Source organism: Gossypium hirsutum, chromosome D05 (genome assembly GCF_007990345.1).
Source record: "Gossypium hirsutum isolate 1008001.06 chromosome D05, Gossypium_hirsutum_v2.1, whole genome shotgun sequence".
Classification (NCBI taxonomy): domain Eukaryota; kingdom Viridiplantae; phylum Streptophyta; class Magnoliopsida; order Malvales; family Malvaceae; genus Gossypium; species Gossypium hirsutum.
In genome coordinates, this window is record NC_053441.1 from 59,607,352 (window position 1) to 59,625,546 (window position 18,195).

An 18,195-nucleotide genomic window follows, 5' to 3' on the forward strand; every position below is an offset into this window, starting at 1 on the left:
ATATTGCTTGGACGGAGATGGTATGTAGCAATTGGGGGTATGATATGATATGATATGGGATATGATATAATAAGACAAGATATGAAACATGCTATAACATGATATAAAAACCGATATGATATAAGATATGCTTCGATTTGCTATGATACATTCTGATATATATATATATATATACTACAATGTGTAGGTCAAATCACGCACTGGATGTTAAGCTCACACGTCTGCTTATTTTGTTTCAGGTGATCTTCAGACCTAGGATTAGAATATGACTCTAGAGCTCGTATTTTACTCTTTCGGTTTAAGTATGCATTGGACTCTCTTTTGTTTATATGGACTTTTTGGACTTTTGGATATTTTAAATTTATTTGGAATGCTAAAAATTATTTTGCATTTATTTTTCAAATGTTTTAACTTTTACCGATACTTAAATCAAAACAACTAAAAATAAACCATAGTTATAACGTAAATTTGCTATAATGCTTTCTACTGCATGTTTTAAGGTCAATTTGCTATAATGCTGTCCGTTGCAAGTTTTATTGAAATTGGCTAAGATGTTTTTTCTCACAAACAAAATAAGTAAATTAAATACATTTTGGTAAAATTAACAAATATGGATTTCTTCAATGTACTCACGGGTTTTCAAAAATGGTACATCTTCAACGGGTTAATCAAACTTGTTTTCTTTTGAGTTAAATAGTTTTTGCCAAAATGAAGTAATATTGTTTTCACGCACAATGTAATCTCCTCAATCTGACTATAACATCTAGGCCATATTTTGGGATGTTAGAATTAGAGTTTTAGAAAATAATTACTTTTTCTTTTACAAGTTAATGTCATTGTAGGGTTTGATGGGTTATCTTCAACTTTAACAGTTAAGCTTCCAAAGTCGATGATCGTATTTAAATATGTAAAAAAATCTTTATATTTAAAAGATATTCTTATAAGAAAACAAACATGTTATATATGATTGTTGCATGCAATTATATTATTTTATGATTCGGTTTATATATGATTGTTGTCATGACATTTAAGCATTTAATTAATATTTTAAAGTTTTCAAAAATAATAAATATATTTTTAATAATTTTAATTTTTTATAATTTTAATTTTTAAAAAATAAGTTATATATATTTTTTAAACCTTAAAATATTTTTAAAAAACTAATGTATCATCCATAACAAATCATACATAATTAACACATATTGGGGCATGGGAAAGCTTTTAAAAAATTGAACTCAAATAGTCCTCTACATGGTTCATCAAGGCATGGCAAGTAAGTGATCGTTTTTTGAACAGAAATCCGTTTATAGCAATTGGGCCTGGGAAGCAAACAGGAGAAGTCCACTAGCAACAAACAAACCAAAGTAAATCAAAAACAAAACAAATTGGAAAAACAAAACAGCAAAAAGGGAAAATTAAAACAGAAATCGACAAACACCGTCTTCTCCATCCAACAAGTCCCCAGGCACTGTGTGACTCCACCAAACCCCAATGAAATAAACGGTTAAGATCTTCCAAATTCGACAACAACCGGAAAAGAAAGCAGTTGAGAATTGCCATCTTGTATAAGTATTTCTCAACTCCATCACTGAAATAGAAAAAAAAAGGTTATGGAGGTTGCCCACACCGACGATCAGAGTCGGCCACTTCCAGAGCTTTCAAAGGCGCATCTTCCATCCAGAATGAATCCCCTTCTACTCGCATACCCTCAACAGCCGATGCATGCGCTGCTCCACTCCCTTCTCTCGCAATGAACTGGAATCGACAGCATTGGAACTTTCTGGCCAGGTTCTTCGCATCCCAGGTAAATGGTCTAGTCTCCGAGTAATCCTCGCTTAATTTTTGAATATTATTTACCACCAGTCTCGAATCACTCTCAAGAATCACCTTTGAAAAACCCTTATCCAGGGCGAAATGGAGCCCATGCAAGTAAGTGATAGTTGAAGCAACTTGTTTCATGATTGCCTGTATTTCTCTCATAATTTTGTTGTCACTCTGTACCCGTGGCACACTGCAAAATCTCCTACATTTCAAATAAACTGATGTCTAGTAAAACATTAAAGCAGAAGAGGATGAACTATATATTACCCTCAGTATTTGTTTCAATGCTAAAATTCCACCTCTCCTCTCCAACACCTCATTGGTAGCCTTACTCATCATAACTAACACCACCCATTCTTTTTCCAATACATTTCCAGAATGTGAGGAATGCCCTACACTTTTGTTTCTACATTATTAGGAAAAATTGTAATATATACCTGAACTTGAGTTGTCATATTCTAATATTTCTTTGCTCAATATTTACTTGATTGTATACATTAGATTTGCACCCGAAGCAATAGTTTTAGAACACTTACAGTAATAGTTTTAGACTTTCAACTTCATCAACTAATCTTTCAAAGTTATGTGTATCGATTGCGGTCGTAAACCAACTAAAAATCTGATTAAGGTAAATGTACTTATCAATTACTAGTATAGTTACGATGAGCAAAGATATCGTTCCCACGAGAGCTAAAAGTGTTAGTAATTATTGTCTTTCTATTATTTAACCAAGAAATTGGAGTGATTGATTAAAAATAAAATTAACTAAATTAATTAACTAAAGAACACGACAAAGAACAAATCATAAAAATAAACGATTAAAAACCAAAAAGCGAGACAATATCCAGGAAAGAATCTACCTAGACTTCATATGTCATTATCAATCTAAATCACGCAATTTCTTCACTTACTACCTTGATCTGTAGAAATCCCTAAATTATGCTAATATCTCTCTTCAAGACTAAGAGCAACTGACTTTAGATTGATTAATTGAAATTTCTTTCTAATTAAAAACCCTATTATCGCATTAACTCGATTTATGGATCATTCTATTAGATTTGACTCTAATCCGGTAGATTTATATCGTCCTATTTTTAGAATTGCATGCAACTCCACTAAATTACGCTAGATCTACTCTTAAACAGGTCTATTCCTCCTTTAATTTAAGCACATAAAACATGAATCAATAGTCTAAAAATATTAAACTATGAATTAAGTACACATAATTGAGAGCAAGATTTAAGTATTTATTGCATAAAAATAGAAATCAAATAATAGAATCCATCCTAAAAACAGTATAATCACAAGAAATAAAAAAACTCATAATAAACTTCAAAGAAATCAAAAGGAGAACTTCAATCTTGATGGAAATCTACTTCAAAGTCGGCTTTAATAGTATTTTTCGAGTTATTTTCTTCAATATTATATGACAACTCACTCCCCTCCTCTTATCTTTGTCATATATATCTTAGAAAACCTAAACATTATGATTTTCTGCGTGTTTAGAGTGCAATTTGCGATTTGCACATGGACTGGCATATGGTCGTGTGACAGCCCGTGTGGCTTACTCAGCCGTGTGTCCAGACCGTGTGCAATGGCCCAACCCATGTGGCTCCTGAAACTTGCTCCAATTTTTCGATTTTCGCTTATTTTTCGCTCATTTTGCTCTCAAATGCTCTCCTAAGAATAGAAATATGAATTTAAAGTATTAGGAGCATAAAATTCACCATTAACACATTTTCTTTGTACATTTAGCATATATTCAAACATCGAGGCTCTGCTTTGCAGTTTAGGTTCAAAAATATGAACCCATGTTTTCAAAGGTCTAATTTTTCCATGAACTGCCAAAAATGAAAAAAAAAAAAACAAATGTTTAAAAAAAATGAAAGAAAAGAAAATGAAAATATAGTTTAATGAGACTTACATAAATGTTGGGATTGAGAAAATGATTGTCTAAAGGGAAGCAGAAATTTGGCCATCCAAGCCATCTTATTCAGTTCATCGATGCAAGTTTCTCTGCTTAGCCACCGCTGCTCTCAAAATGACGACGGACTAATTAGTTTAACAACAATACCAGTACGACGTCGTAAGGACGTATCCTACGTGGCAGTTGTGTCATCTAGCTAAGTCAAACTACGAAGCTACAGTTGGACTTTGATTTCAGTTGGGTTTGGTTTCTTAGGTGGAGTTCTATTTAAACTTGGGTTTTGTTTTCGGTTAAATTACCCTATTAGTTACTAAATTATAGGTTGCTTTTGTTTTGTTCACTCAACTAAAAAAAAGTTAAAATTTTGTTATTGAAATATTCGAATATTTTCATTTAAGCCACTAAAACAAGATCTTTTTAAATAAGAAATAAATATTTTTTATAGAGAAATTTTATATATAAAAAATAAAATACTTTAATTTAAAAGGACATTTTGTTTAATCCTTTAATAGCTTTTGGAGTGATGAAAAGTCTAATTTCACTTTGCACCTAAAATGATTTTTTTGGTAATTTTCTTACCGAGTTGGGACTCAATTGATGGTTGACGCCAACTCAGTAAAAGGCTTTAACATGGTATAGATAAAAAAAAGTTTTTAATTAAAATTTTTAAAAGAATTTAGGGTAAACTATACCAGTCATTCAACTATAGGCAAGTTTTCGTTTTAATCACTTAACTAAAAATATTACTATTTTGATCACTAATACTTTCAAAATTGTTTTTCTTTTCTGTCACCCAATTGTTAAGTCATACTTGTTTTAGTTGGTATAATAATAGTTTTAGTTCTCAATTTTTATATTTTCTGTCAATTTGATTCTGATTTTGTATAAAATTATAAAAAAACTCACAATTATTTATAAAATAGAAAAATGCATATAAAAATTCTAGAAAAATAAAATCTTGAATATGTTGTTTCATAACTAAATCGTATGAGAAAGAAAAAAAATCATCATTCAATAACATCTGATAACAAATTAAAATCAAATCAAAACAAAAAAAAAGTTAGATTATTATATGTTTCCTAAATATTTCTCGAAACCAAATTAGTAGTATTATCAAGTTGAGTTTCATGCCCTTGAAGAACATCTAGAACTGATATTACAAATACTTATGAACTTGACCTTGATGCCATATTTTTAGTTTAAAGAATACAAAATATACCATGATTTTTCTTTTTCAAACTGATCAATTCAAAATTTCATTACATTTTAATTTTTTTTTCAAAACCCAAATTGCAAAATGAAAATATATTCAGAATTTTATCTTTTCTTATAATGTAAAAAGCTATGTCAAGTAATTGATGAGGTAAAAAAGCATAGAACAAATAAATTTGCTTCATAGTTTTTTCTATGTTCGTTTTTTAAAGAATGAGTATTAAATATTTCAATATAGATAATATAGAGAAATTTTGTAGGGTTTAAAAATAATTATCCCTAATTTTCTCACTTTATTTATTTTTCAAATTTTTATTTTACTTTTTTTACTTTTATAATTTTCTAAAATTTTAAAAATAATTTCAACTTTTATCATTTTATATATTATCAAAATCAAATTCACTGAAAGTATAAAAATTAAGGACTAAAATTGTTATTAAATCAATTAAAAAGTTCTACTTAACAGTTGAGTGACAAAAAAATAATAATTTCAAAAACATTAGCGGTGAAATTGTAACTTTTTTTAATTGAGTGACTGAAACAAAAATTAGCAATAGTTTAGTGACTAATAGTGTAACTTTTTTTTTGGTATAATAATAATTTGAATTTTGGCTATTCCTAAAAAGGGTGAACATCTGATCATATTTATTCACATATTACAAACATCCATATGTAAGCAATTCTCCCGAATTAAAATCAAATTTTAATATCAACAACTTCAACAACTCATAAATAGGAAGATAATGTGTTTCAGTACACTTAAAACCATATCTTTCTATATTGACAACAATTACTATGACAATGAAGCTAAGACTCAATTCACAATAACTATATATTTTTGTTATACCTAATTAAAGTCATTTATATCAGTATATTAGACATTCTTATACCCTAGTTTCCCATACTTTCCCATTATTATCGTGATGATGATGATGATGATGATGATGTTACAATTGAGCACCAAGGTCACTGTAATACTTGTTAGTATTGTCCAGAATGAATGGAAAGGACATTTCCATGGAAATTAGACCTCATATCTATCTTTCAAATTTTGAGAGCAGATTAAAGGTTTTATTATCAAGTAGAAATGTCAGTATGAAATACCCCAAATGCCAACTAATAATGGCAGACACCAAAGCTAAAAGCTAAAAGCTTGGAACCCACCACTAAAGTGTATGCCTCATTATTTTGCCTGTTTTTATCTTCACTTTCTTCCTTTTTTGGCTTTTGTACCCACAACGTTCTTTCTTCTTCACTGTTTTTATCAAGCATCCAGTTAGGGTAATTTCTTTCGCTCCCAAATATTTTTTTTAAGTAAAAAAAATTTAAATTTAAAAGATTACAAACATCAAATTCACTAATTTTCATAACTGATTATCTAAAAACATATTAAAAATAAGATTAAAATATACTATTTTTGTAACTTATCGTACCCCTAAACCACAACTAAAAAGTTTAATCTGATAGTGGACCCTAGAGCTTAAAGGAGGCTAAAGATGGTGGAATCCAAGGTAGTGTGAAACAACATGGTCTTGACCATAACACTAAAATTGCTTTAGCTTAAATGAAAATCAAAATATTTGTATGTATGATATCTCCAGTTTAAATCTTATTATCGATAAATTTTTATTGATTTATAAAAAGATGAAAAATAGCTTTGTAATTATATATCTTACTTTACAAATAAAATGTTTTTTGTTACCAATTTTCTTACTGCGTTTGGACTAACTGATGGTTGACACTATGTCAGTAAAATGCCTAATACATAATATAGATTAAAAAAAAGTTTCAGACTAAAAATTTTAAAACAATTTAAGGTAAATTACACCATTAGTCATTCAACCATGAGTAAGTTTTCGTTTTGATCATTTAACTAAAAAAAAAGTTACAATTTAGTTACTAATATTTTTGATATTGTTTTTTTATCACCTGATTGTTAAGTGGCACTTGTTTTAATTGGTATAATAATAATTTTACTCCTCTTTTTTATATTTTCTATCAATTTGACTATGATTTTGTAAAAAATTATAAAAAATCAAAATTTTAAAAATAGAAAAATGTTTATAAAAATTCTAGAAAAATAAAATCTTGAATATGTTGTTTCATAACTAAATTGTATGAGAAATAAAGCAAATTACCATTCAATAAAATCCAATAACAAATTAAAAACAAAACAACACTAAAAAAAGCTTCCTCTCAACGTTTCTCAAAACCAAATTAGTAATATTATCAAGTTGAGTTTCATGCCCTTGAAGAACATCTAGAACTCATATTACCAAGGCTTATGAATGACCCTAATGCCATTTTTTTCGTCAAAAGAATACAAAATATACAACAAAATTTCCTTTTTCAAACTTAATTCAAATTTTTAATTACATTTAAATTATAAAAATAAATTATATTTAAAAAATTTTATAACGTAAAAGCTATGTCAAGAAACAGAGAACAAATAATTTTGCTTAATGTTTTTTCTATGTTTTTTACTAAAGAATGGGTATTGGATATTTCGATACAGATAATATAGAGAAATTTTGTACGACTTAAAAACAATTATCTCTCATTTTCTCTCACTTTATTTATTTTTAAAATTTTTATCTACTTTTATTTTTGAAATTTTAAAAATAAGTCATTTACCATCCATCAAACTACAAAAGTGAAGTTCATATAAGACAAATGAAAGCACGATTCATCAATATACCAAGTAAAAAAAAGTTAAGTCAAGACTTAGATTCAGTTCAATGATACCATCCACAGTATGACACTTAAAGGTATCCATCCACAGTAAAGGCACCCTTCCACCCAGGGGTGAAACTAGGAAACTTTTTTAGGGGATGAAATTAAATTGTAATTTAAAAAAAACAAAAAAAAAATATAATTTTACCATTTTAGTAGCCTATATCTTTATAATTTTTAAAAGATTAAATCAAATTTTTATATTTTTAAGGAGAGCAAAGTGCAATCTTACCTTTACTTATTTAAAAATTAAGGGGCTAAGTAAAAAATTTTCCATTTTAAGGGGGGTCAGGGCCCCTGCCACCACCCAAGTTCGCCCTTGCTTTCACCAAGGGTTCATTTTCATTCCACTAAATGTTCATTGATCGAACGGTGGCTCGCCTTATTACATTAGTGTAACGCCCCAAAATTTTAATTTTGGGTATTGTGAATGTGTGACACAAAATATCTATTTGCTTTAGTGGCTATGTGTTTTGGGTGTGTTTGGGAGGTCCCAAGTTCAAGCCAGGACTTAGGCAAATTTTGGTATTTTTATGAATAAGCCTTATCTTTGGTCAGTAAGCTTTTAAGTAAAAGTTGTCAAATAATTAACAAAATGGGCTATTAGTCTAGTGGATAAGTGGAGTGTTGGTGTAAAGGAGGTCCTGTGTTTGAATCTTGGCATGGGTATTATTTTTGCTCGTGAGTCCAAGAGAGTTTGAGATGGACTAAAAATCTGAGTAGTGGATTTAGTGGGGAGTTTGATGGAGAGAAATAAAAGATTGAGGTGGTTATCAAATATTTTGTTCATCATATTTTCTTTCCTTTTATTTACTTTCCCAAAAATCCCTCCACCCTCTTGTCGTTTTTCTCTTCATTGCTGCCGAGTTTTTGCTCTCTTTCACCCTTTATCTTCTTGATTTTTCTTTTCCCACTCTACCTTGTGTCACTCCACGTTTGTCTGCGATCGTTCGGTAAGTTTTAAATAAGTGATTTGTCTTCGTTTGTTAACTTTCTTCTGAAGTGTTTTGTTTATGGCAATTAAGGAAGGATTCAAGGGCTCGTAATCACCAATCGGAGTCTTAGTTTTAGTGGGAATTACTGTTCATCGGTTGAAGGTAAGGTTTAGTCGATTATGGGTTAAAACCTCGATACGAGTTCGATTTGGGATCACGTTATGTGAGATTAAATTAGTGTTATTTGTTCAATTATAGGCTTTGGAGTGCTCGGGGACTGTTTTAGCATAAAAAATTAGGTGTGTACTCGAAACACGGAAAATGGGATTCGGTGAAAAGCCAAAATTGCTTGCTGTTTGAACAGCTGCAGTAGGCTAACTTTGAGAAATCACCATAAATTGTAGAAATCGAATTAGAGGATGAAAAAGATGGAATTAAATCTTATTGAGTCTAGTTTCTCATAGAAGAAATGGTGTATGTAATGGAATTGTAAATCGTGAGATATAATAAGTCTTGTGAGACAAGGTCAGAATGAATTAGGGTTTCCCTGTTCTAACTTTGAAAAATCATAAAAAATTGGAAAAAAATAATTAGGGGTTAAAATTTACATGTTTAAATTACTAATGAGTCTATTTTCAATAGAAACAAAAGTAATATTATCCAAATTTTGTACTAAGAGATAATTAATTTTTAGCAAAGAAAGGTTGAAGCTGTCAAACAGCAAAACAGGGGTAAGATTGAAGATTTTACTGTACTTATTGGCTGAACCAAAAATTTTGAAAATTTTATGGTAAAAAGGTATTTGAGTCTAGTTTCAAAGACATCAAGTGGACCTTAATTTGGAATTCTGTAGCTCAAGATATAAATAATTTAGTAACAGTGACTCAAGTAGACAGCTTTGAAGGAACATATAAGTAAATAGTGAAAACATATATGAATATTTAGCTAGCACGTGTTACATTAAAAATGGATCACGCGGCCATGGCCAATTTGGGCCGAATGGGCCACACGAGCGTTTGGGCCCACACGGGTTGGCCACATAGGCTTGTGAGCCCAATTTTCTGAAAAGTTCTGTAAGGTTGCACGGGTCGCCCAAGTCGACTGTGGACCTATTGTAGGGTCGGTATGCTTTACTTAGACCCCTTTCTGTCTAATTTCTATATCGAGCATGACTTATGATATCTGAATGTATGTACTATTAATTGCATAATGGCATGACATATTTTACATGATTGCATTGCATCAGGGTGGGTTGATGATATTTAGAGGAAGTGTCTGAAAGGTTATTAAGCCTGTTATCTGGCAGCTCAGCTACAATCTTCTGATTATGTGCCGCATTTCGGTACAGCATGGTGTGTAGGGATGGGTGGGTTGATTTAATCCCCACATGGTGTGTAGGGTTGGACGGAGATGGTGTGTAGAGGCTGGTGGGTAAGATTATAATTTACTGTATCTGCATTCTGTATTTGATATGGGCCAAGGCCCTAATGTATTTCTGAGACTGTATCTGAACGGGCTAAGGCCGAAACTGATTCTGTGATGGGCCCAGGCCCCAGACTGTATTTAACTGAATGTTGTTGAATATCTGTATGCATGTTTTCTGTGTGGATTACATACTGAGTTTGCGAAAACTCACCCTTTTTCTATTTAATCTCTACAGGTAATCCCCAAACTTGACGGGTCGCTACAACAGAGGACTCAAAGGTGGCCACACATAAATTTTAAACTGTTTTCCGTCAATGTCTAGAGTTTGTTACTTATTTTGGGTTTTTGATGTAACTTTTGGACTATGGACTGGTTGGCTTTAAATTTGGGACTTTATACTATTTTTTTGGATTTTTTTAAACTGCAACTCAACAAAACACGGTTTTTCTAAAAATTAAGGTTTTCGTAAATAGAAATGATTTCCCTAAATTAATTGGTTACACAAGCTTCCGCTAAGAGACAAGTTTTAAAGCAAATCAACTAATACTTATTTTTTCTAAATTAAATAAAAGCTAACTAACTATAACGATTTTAACTCGACAATCTTGTCTTCAAATCCCATTCCATGTGACCTCATTAGATCCGGCCATAACGTCTAGGCCGGGTTTGGGGTGTTACATTTAGCATAATCCTGAATAGTTTCTATTGCCTTTAATGTGAACTTAATTTCAAACGATTGATTTACCTTCAAGGTTAACCTAATTTTAAATACTCATAAACGATTGCAATGCTTACAATGCCAGCAAAATTCTAAATATTTGTGAATTACAACAATTTTTGTAATAAAAAAATACAAGCAAATTTTCCTAAATCTAATTTACCTGGTTTAAAACTCAAAGTTCCAGATTTGAACATGTAAGATCTAATATTACATCAGACCTTCGAAAAACAAAGACTGGCTTAAATTAAAAAAAAAACTCTAGATAATGATTTTTTTAATTAAGATGAGAGGAAGGAATTATCGGACAACAGAACAACACAAGTCATTAACTTACTAGAACACTATTAGTTAATTAACAATTTAGCTATAGCTAGTTGGCTATTAGGATTTGTTAAATTAGTGTCATTATACATCTTTTAAATTAATGTTATCTTACATCTATTAAATATTTAACTTTTTCCACTTTCATCTTACTCTGATTTTAACATTTCATTACCACTCTCCAATATTTATACCTCTTCTTGCACTGGCAGCTGCAGGTTTTAAAGATGCCATAAATAAGGATTTCATAGCTCAAGAACTTGACAATGACAGGGAAGATGACTAAGAAGAAGAAGGGGTTGCTATGGGAAGATAGGGTTCACTGATGGGTTGTCACAGTCTTTTTCTCAAGTAAAGAAATCCAAGCTCAGTTTATCGGATGCATTTAACCGTAATCAAAAGGGAGTCATTGCAAACATAATCAGCTTATGGTACCAATCTTAAGAACCAAGACATCGAGTTACTATACTATGATGAAGGATTTCATAACAACGTCAGAGGGAATCTAAGGGATAACATCTGAAGGAAATTCATATTGTTAAACACAAAATTTGAAATTCATGGCAGATTAGGTATCTGATCAACTAAACAGCTAAAGCAATTAAAAGCTTGGTAGATTATTATGTTCCAATGCTACAAATTCAACTTTGGTTTCCTTACTTCATTAGACAGTTTCATTATAGTTTGCCTATGTGTAGAAAGCTTAGGATACGACACAAAATATGCATAACATTCTATCCAACATCAGAAAGATACAAAAAAAAAGTTCGTTATCAAACGAAACCAGGTGAAGTTGCCACACTTACAGATCACTAAAATTTTACAACAATGATGGAAATGTCATCCTTGTTGTTCCTCTCAACAGCTTCCTTAGTTACGTGCTTTGTAGTAGATCGAGCATCCTTAATGCCTTTGATAGCATCGACAGCTTCTTGGTAACGGACCATTAAATCTCAGGTTCAACATGTAGGTTCAATAAAAGAAAAATGTGATTAGATAGGGCTTACCTTCCATAAACCATCACTAGCCAATATTATAAGGACAGTATCATCGTCGGTTGTTTTAATGCTCACATCTGGCTCTGAAGTAAGATGTTTCTTTAAACTCTTGTCATTAAATGCTCTCGCCACCCCAACTGACCATCAACACGCACAACATCCCCTGAAACAAAAACAATATCAGGAAAAGATGGTGTAACCTTAAGTGTCATCCTTAAAAGATCAGGCACCCATTACCTGGAATCCAATTTTTTTTACCCATATCATGGTTTCAAACAGGTCAATAGAAAATTTTGTAAAACCTTAAAAATAATAACCTGTACCACACTAAGGTATCTCTTGTTCTTAGTGCAAACCAATTTTAGTTGAAAGATTTTTATTCATAGGCATGATTATACCTCGTATTTAAACTAAGTTTAGGAAAAAATGAAATTGAAAGTGTAAAAATAGAATGTCGATAATGACAATATATCGCAAAGAAAAGAAAAAGGAAAAATAAAGAATACACAGATTTTTACGTGGAAACCCTTTCGAAAAAAAACCACGGGCAGAGGAAAAGAAAATTCACTATGTCGAATTCGAATGATTACAAGAGGAGTAGACTAGGTCTATTTATAGGCCTATAAAATCACATTCTAATAGAAGTGTAGTAAGATTGAAACACCTTATTCTAATCAATATCAAATAGATGTAGTTTAATAAGGTTTAAAAAACCTTATTCTAAAACAAAATAAAAGAAGTGTAGTTCTATATAGATTTTACTTTTATTTTATTTTATCACTGTATTTTATTTATAAAAGGATTCGGGTCACTCAATTTTAAGAATCTCCACCTTGACACGAATTCTCAATGTACAAGTTCTTCATTACGAACTCTCAACGAACAAGTTCTCCACCTCTTCCATAAAACCCCTTAAGGGTTTAACTTCAATAATGAACACAAATCAAGTCTAAGTAATGCTCAAACTTGGTTATAGGAAGTGACTTAGTCATCATATCTGTAGGATTTTCATGAGTACTAATTTTGCTCACAACAATATCACCACGAGCAATAATATCACGAATAAAATGATACTGAACATCAATGTGTTTTGTTCTCTCATGAAACATTTGATCTTTTGTAAGAAAGATGGCACTCTGACTATCACAAAATATTGTATTGATTTGAAAGCCTTCATTGAGTTCACTAAATAGTCCCTTCAATCAAATGGCTTTTTTACAAGCCTCAGTAATCGCCATGTACTCAGCTTCAGTGGTAGATAAAGCAACTGTAGTTTGTAAAGTGGCTTTCCAACTGATTGCACAACTTCTCATTGTAAAGACATAACCTGTGAGAGAACTTCTTCTATCAAGGTCTCTAGTAAAATCAGCATCAAAATATCCAATGACTCAATCTCTAGTTCTTCCAAACTGTAAGCAAACATCAATAGTACCTCGTAAGTATCTTAAAATCCACTGAACTACTTTCCAATGTTCTTTACTGGGATTCACCATGTATCTACTAACTGCACTAACTGTATATGATAAATCTAAACGTGAACAAACCATAGCATACATGAGAGATCCCACTGCACTAGAGTATGAAACACGTGATATGTACTCAATCTCATCATTTGATTGTGGAGATAAAGCCGATGAAAGTCTGAAATGGGCTGCTAAAGGAATACTAATAGGCTTAGCACTCTGCATATTGAACTTGCAAAGAACTTTCTCAATGTACCAGTTCTGACTTAGGTACAATTTACTTGCTTTTCAATCTTTGAGAATCTCCATACCAAGTATATTCTTTGTTGGTCTCAAATCTTTCACCTCAAATTCTTTACTTAGTTGGGCTTTGACATTTCTTATCTCTCATTTATCTTTTACTGTTATCAACATGTCATCAACATAAAGGAGTAGATACACAAAAGAACCACCACTGTTTTTCTTAAAATAAACACAATTGTCAAAGCTACTTCTTTTGAAATCATGAGAAGTCATAAAGGAATCAAACCTCTTGTACCACTGTCTTGGTAACTATTTCAAGCTGTAAAGGGACTTTTTCAGCAAGCAAACATAGTCCTCTTTTCTGAAACTGTAAAACCCTCTGGTTGTTGCATGTAAATATCTTCTTCAAGTTCTCCATGCAAAAAGGCAGTTCTTACATCTAACTGTTCAAGCTCCAAATCATGCATGGCCACAATACCAAGCAAAGCTCGAATCAAACTATGCTTCACAACTGGGGAGAACACATCTGTGAAGTCTATTCTTGGAATTTGACTGTAACGTTTGTAACAAGCCTTGCTTTATATCTGAGTTCTTCAACTCCTGGACTCCCTTCTTTCTTTTTAAACACCCATTTACAACGAACAATCTTTTTACCTTTAGGAAGTTTCACAAGATTTCATGTTTTGTTTTTATTGAGTGATTTCATCTCCTCTTGCATAGAAAACATCCACTTTTCTAAGTCTTCACAGCTAGCTGCCTTAGAATAATTAGATGGCTCTTGGTTTGCATCTATATCTTCAGCCACATTTAAAGCATAAGCAACTAGATCAGCCTCGACATACTTCTTTGGAGGTTTAATTTCTCTTCTAGTTTTGTTTTTGGCGATAGAGTATTGTGGTGAAGAAGCAATTCTATTCTGAATTTTTGCACTGGCTTGAGGAGTCGACTCTTTTGTTGATTCTAGATTAATCTGATGCTCTACCTACTTTTGATTTCCTTTATTAGAAGAGTTTTTAAGAGATAAGTTAGGTAGCATAGCAGTTTCATCAAAAATAACATCTCTGCTAATCACAACTTTTCTATTTTCAGGAACACCAGCTTTATAACCAAGAAAAACACATTTAATGGATCTCGGTTTCAATTTGACTCTGATTTTGTATAAAATTATTAAAAAAAACTCAAAATTTTAAAAATAGAAAAATGTTTATCAAAATTCTACAAAAATAAAATCTTGAATATGTTGTTGAATAACGAAATTGTATGAGAAATAAAGCAAATTACCATTGAATAAAATCCGATAACAAATTAAAAACAGAACAAAACCAAAAAAAACTTCCTCAATGTTTCTCGAAACCAAATTAGTAATATTATGAAATTGAGTTTCGTGCCCTTGATGAACATCTAGAACTGATATTACCAAGGCTTATGAAATTGACCCTAATGCCATTTTTTTAGTCAAAAGAATACAAGAAATATAACAAAATTTCCTTTTTCAAACTTAATTCAATTTTTCATTACATTTAAATTATTTTTCAAAACTCAAATTATAAAAATAAATTATATTTAGAAAAAATATTTATAGCGTAAAAGCTATGTCAAGAAACAGAGAACAAATAATTTTGCTTAATGTTTTTTCTACGTTTTTTTACTAAAGAATGTGTATTGGATATTTCGATACAGATAATATAGAGACATTTGTAATGCTTAAAAACAATTTTCTCTCATTTTCTCTCACTTTATTTATTTTTAAAATTTTTATCTATTTTTATTTAACTTTTTATTTTATAATGTTCTAAAATTTTAAAAATAATTTCAATTTTTTACCATTTTATATATTATCAAGATCAAATTGACTGAAAGTATAAAATTTGAGGATTAAAATTGTTATTATGTCAATTAAAAAAGTGTCACTTAACATTTGAGTGACAAAAAAAAAACAATTTCAAAAACATTAGTGATGAAATTGTAACTTTTTTAATTGAGTGACCAAAACAAAAATACCCATAGTTTAGAGTGGGGGTGAGCAAAATTCGATTCGACTCGAAAAAATAAAAAAAAAATTGAATTTCGAGTTAAACGAATCGAGTTATTCGAATCAACTTGAATTTTTTTTTCAAATTTCGAGTTCGAATCGAGTTGAGGTTTCGAATTCGAATAACTCGAATAACTCGAATAATTCGAACATCAAACTATAATATTTTACATTTTTACCCAAACTCCCAAATCTTTTTACTTTTCCCTCAAAACTTTTACTCCTTCCCACTTTCCCCCCAAAACTCTTCCATTTACTTTTTCTCAAAATTTTTCTCCCAAAAACCCTCAAAACCTTTTATTTTCCCCCAAAAGTTTTACTCCCTCCCACTTTTCCCCTAAAACTTTTATTCCCTTCCCATCACACCTCCCACCTCTCATCTACCCCACACCGTCCCCCCTCCAATTTTTTTTAATATTTTCCCTCCAAAATTTTAGTCCCCCCTATTTACTTTCCCTCAAACTTTTATTCCCCAAAACTTTTTATTTTCCCCCTAAATTTTTACTTCTCACCCTTTACTCTCAAATAAAAAATCAAAATTATCCAAAAAAAAATCACTAAACATAAATAGTAATAATTTTATTTATATCTACTATTTATATTATTAAATTAAATTTCACATTTTATATTATTTGTATTATTGAATTGTTTTGTCATATTGAATATTTATATTAAAATTGAATTATTAATTATGCCATAAAATATTCGTGTTAAAATTTTATATTGGTATCAATTTCACATTTTATTTTTAAAATAACTTTTATTAAAAATAATATTTTTACATTTAATATATTTTTTAATTCCAAAATATATAGTGACAAGAATCTGAAGATAATTGAAACAACAAAGCAAGCAAAGAAGCTAACCAGTATATAAAAAATTAATAAATAAATTATGAGGTGATAAAAGTTAATAAAAAATTTGATTAAGGTGGACAAATTTTATTACGATGGGTGACAGTGGTTACAAGGACCCAAAATTATTTTTTAAAATTTAACTCGAACAAATATATTTGATTCGATTCGATTCGATTTGAATTCCATCTCACTCGACTCGATTTGAGAAAATTTCAAATCAAATTAGGATGATAAAATATGATTCGTCAACTCGATTAACTTGAAATTTTTTTATTCGATTCGATTCGATTCGATCAAACGCTCACCCCTAGTTTAGTGACTAATAGTATAGCCTTTTTTTGGTAAAATGAAAATTTGACCCTGATTTTGTATAATAAAAAACTCAAAATTATTTATACAATGGAAAATTGTATATTATTCAACATAGGGATTTTTTACCCAAATCATATAAAAAATAATTAATTATAAAAATAAGGCATTTGGTACAATGTTCTATAACAAAATAAATAGTTTTAATGATTGTTTTCTTAAAAACTGAAAAGCGATTTGCCAGAATTAATATTGTCAAAACACACAATTTCAAATTTATTTTTTGGGTTTTTAAACAAGTTAATGTAATTTCTCCATATTCGACCATAACGTATGAACTAGGTTTGTGGCATTACAATTTTTGTCCTCAATTTATATATATATATATATATCAATATGACCCTGATTTTATATAAAGAATTAAAATCATTTATAAAATAGAAAAATGTATATAAAATTCTAGAAAAATAAAATCTTGAATATGTTGTTGAAGAACTAAAATATGTGAGAAATAAAGAAAAGTATAATTCAATAGAATCCAAAAATAAATTAGAAACAAAACGAAATAAAAAAGTTCAGTTTCATGCTCTTGAAGAACATCTAGGATTGATATTAGAGAGACTTATAAAATCGACCCGACTGTCATTTATTTTGTCAAAAGATTACAAAATATGCCACAATTTTTTTTTCAAACTCAATTCAAACTTTAATTACATTTAAATTATTTTTCAAAACCCAAATTGTAAAAACAAAATGTGTTTCTTCTTCCATGGTTGAGTTGGGCTTGGACAAGATTTTTATGTCTTGAGCTATTCCAACTTGAATTCAATTTAAATAATAAAAAATATTTTTAAATTTAAAATTTAATTAAGAATATAAAAATATTTTTAATATTTTATTATTTTTTGAACTCTCAAATGGACTTTTTAGGGTTGACTGAGCTTGGCTAAAAATGGGTTAGGCTTGAAAAAATTTTAGATTATTTTTAAGAGTATATCAAGGAGTCTAATAATTACAATTTTTTAAAAGGTTTTAATAACACTAGAAATCTTATCATACGCATAAGCATGTGAAAATCACATATTTAGGACACATATTTGTGTTTAAAAAGAACGTACAATAAATAATGAAGAGTATGATTCGGAACTAATTAATAATAACACATGAAATATGTATGATATTAAAATAAAAATTACAT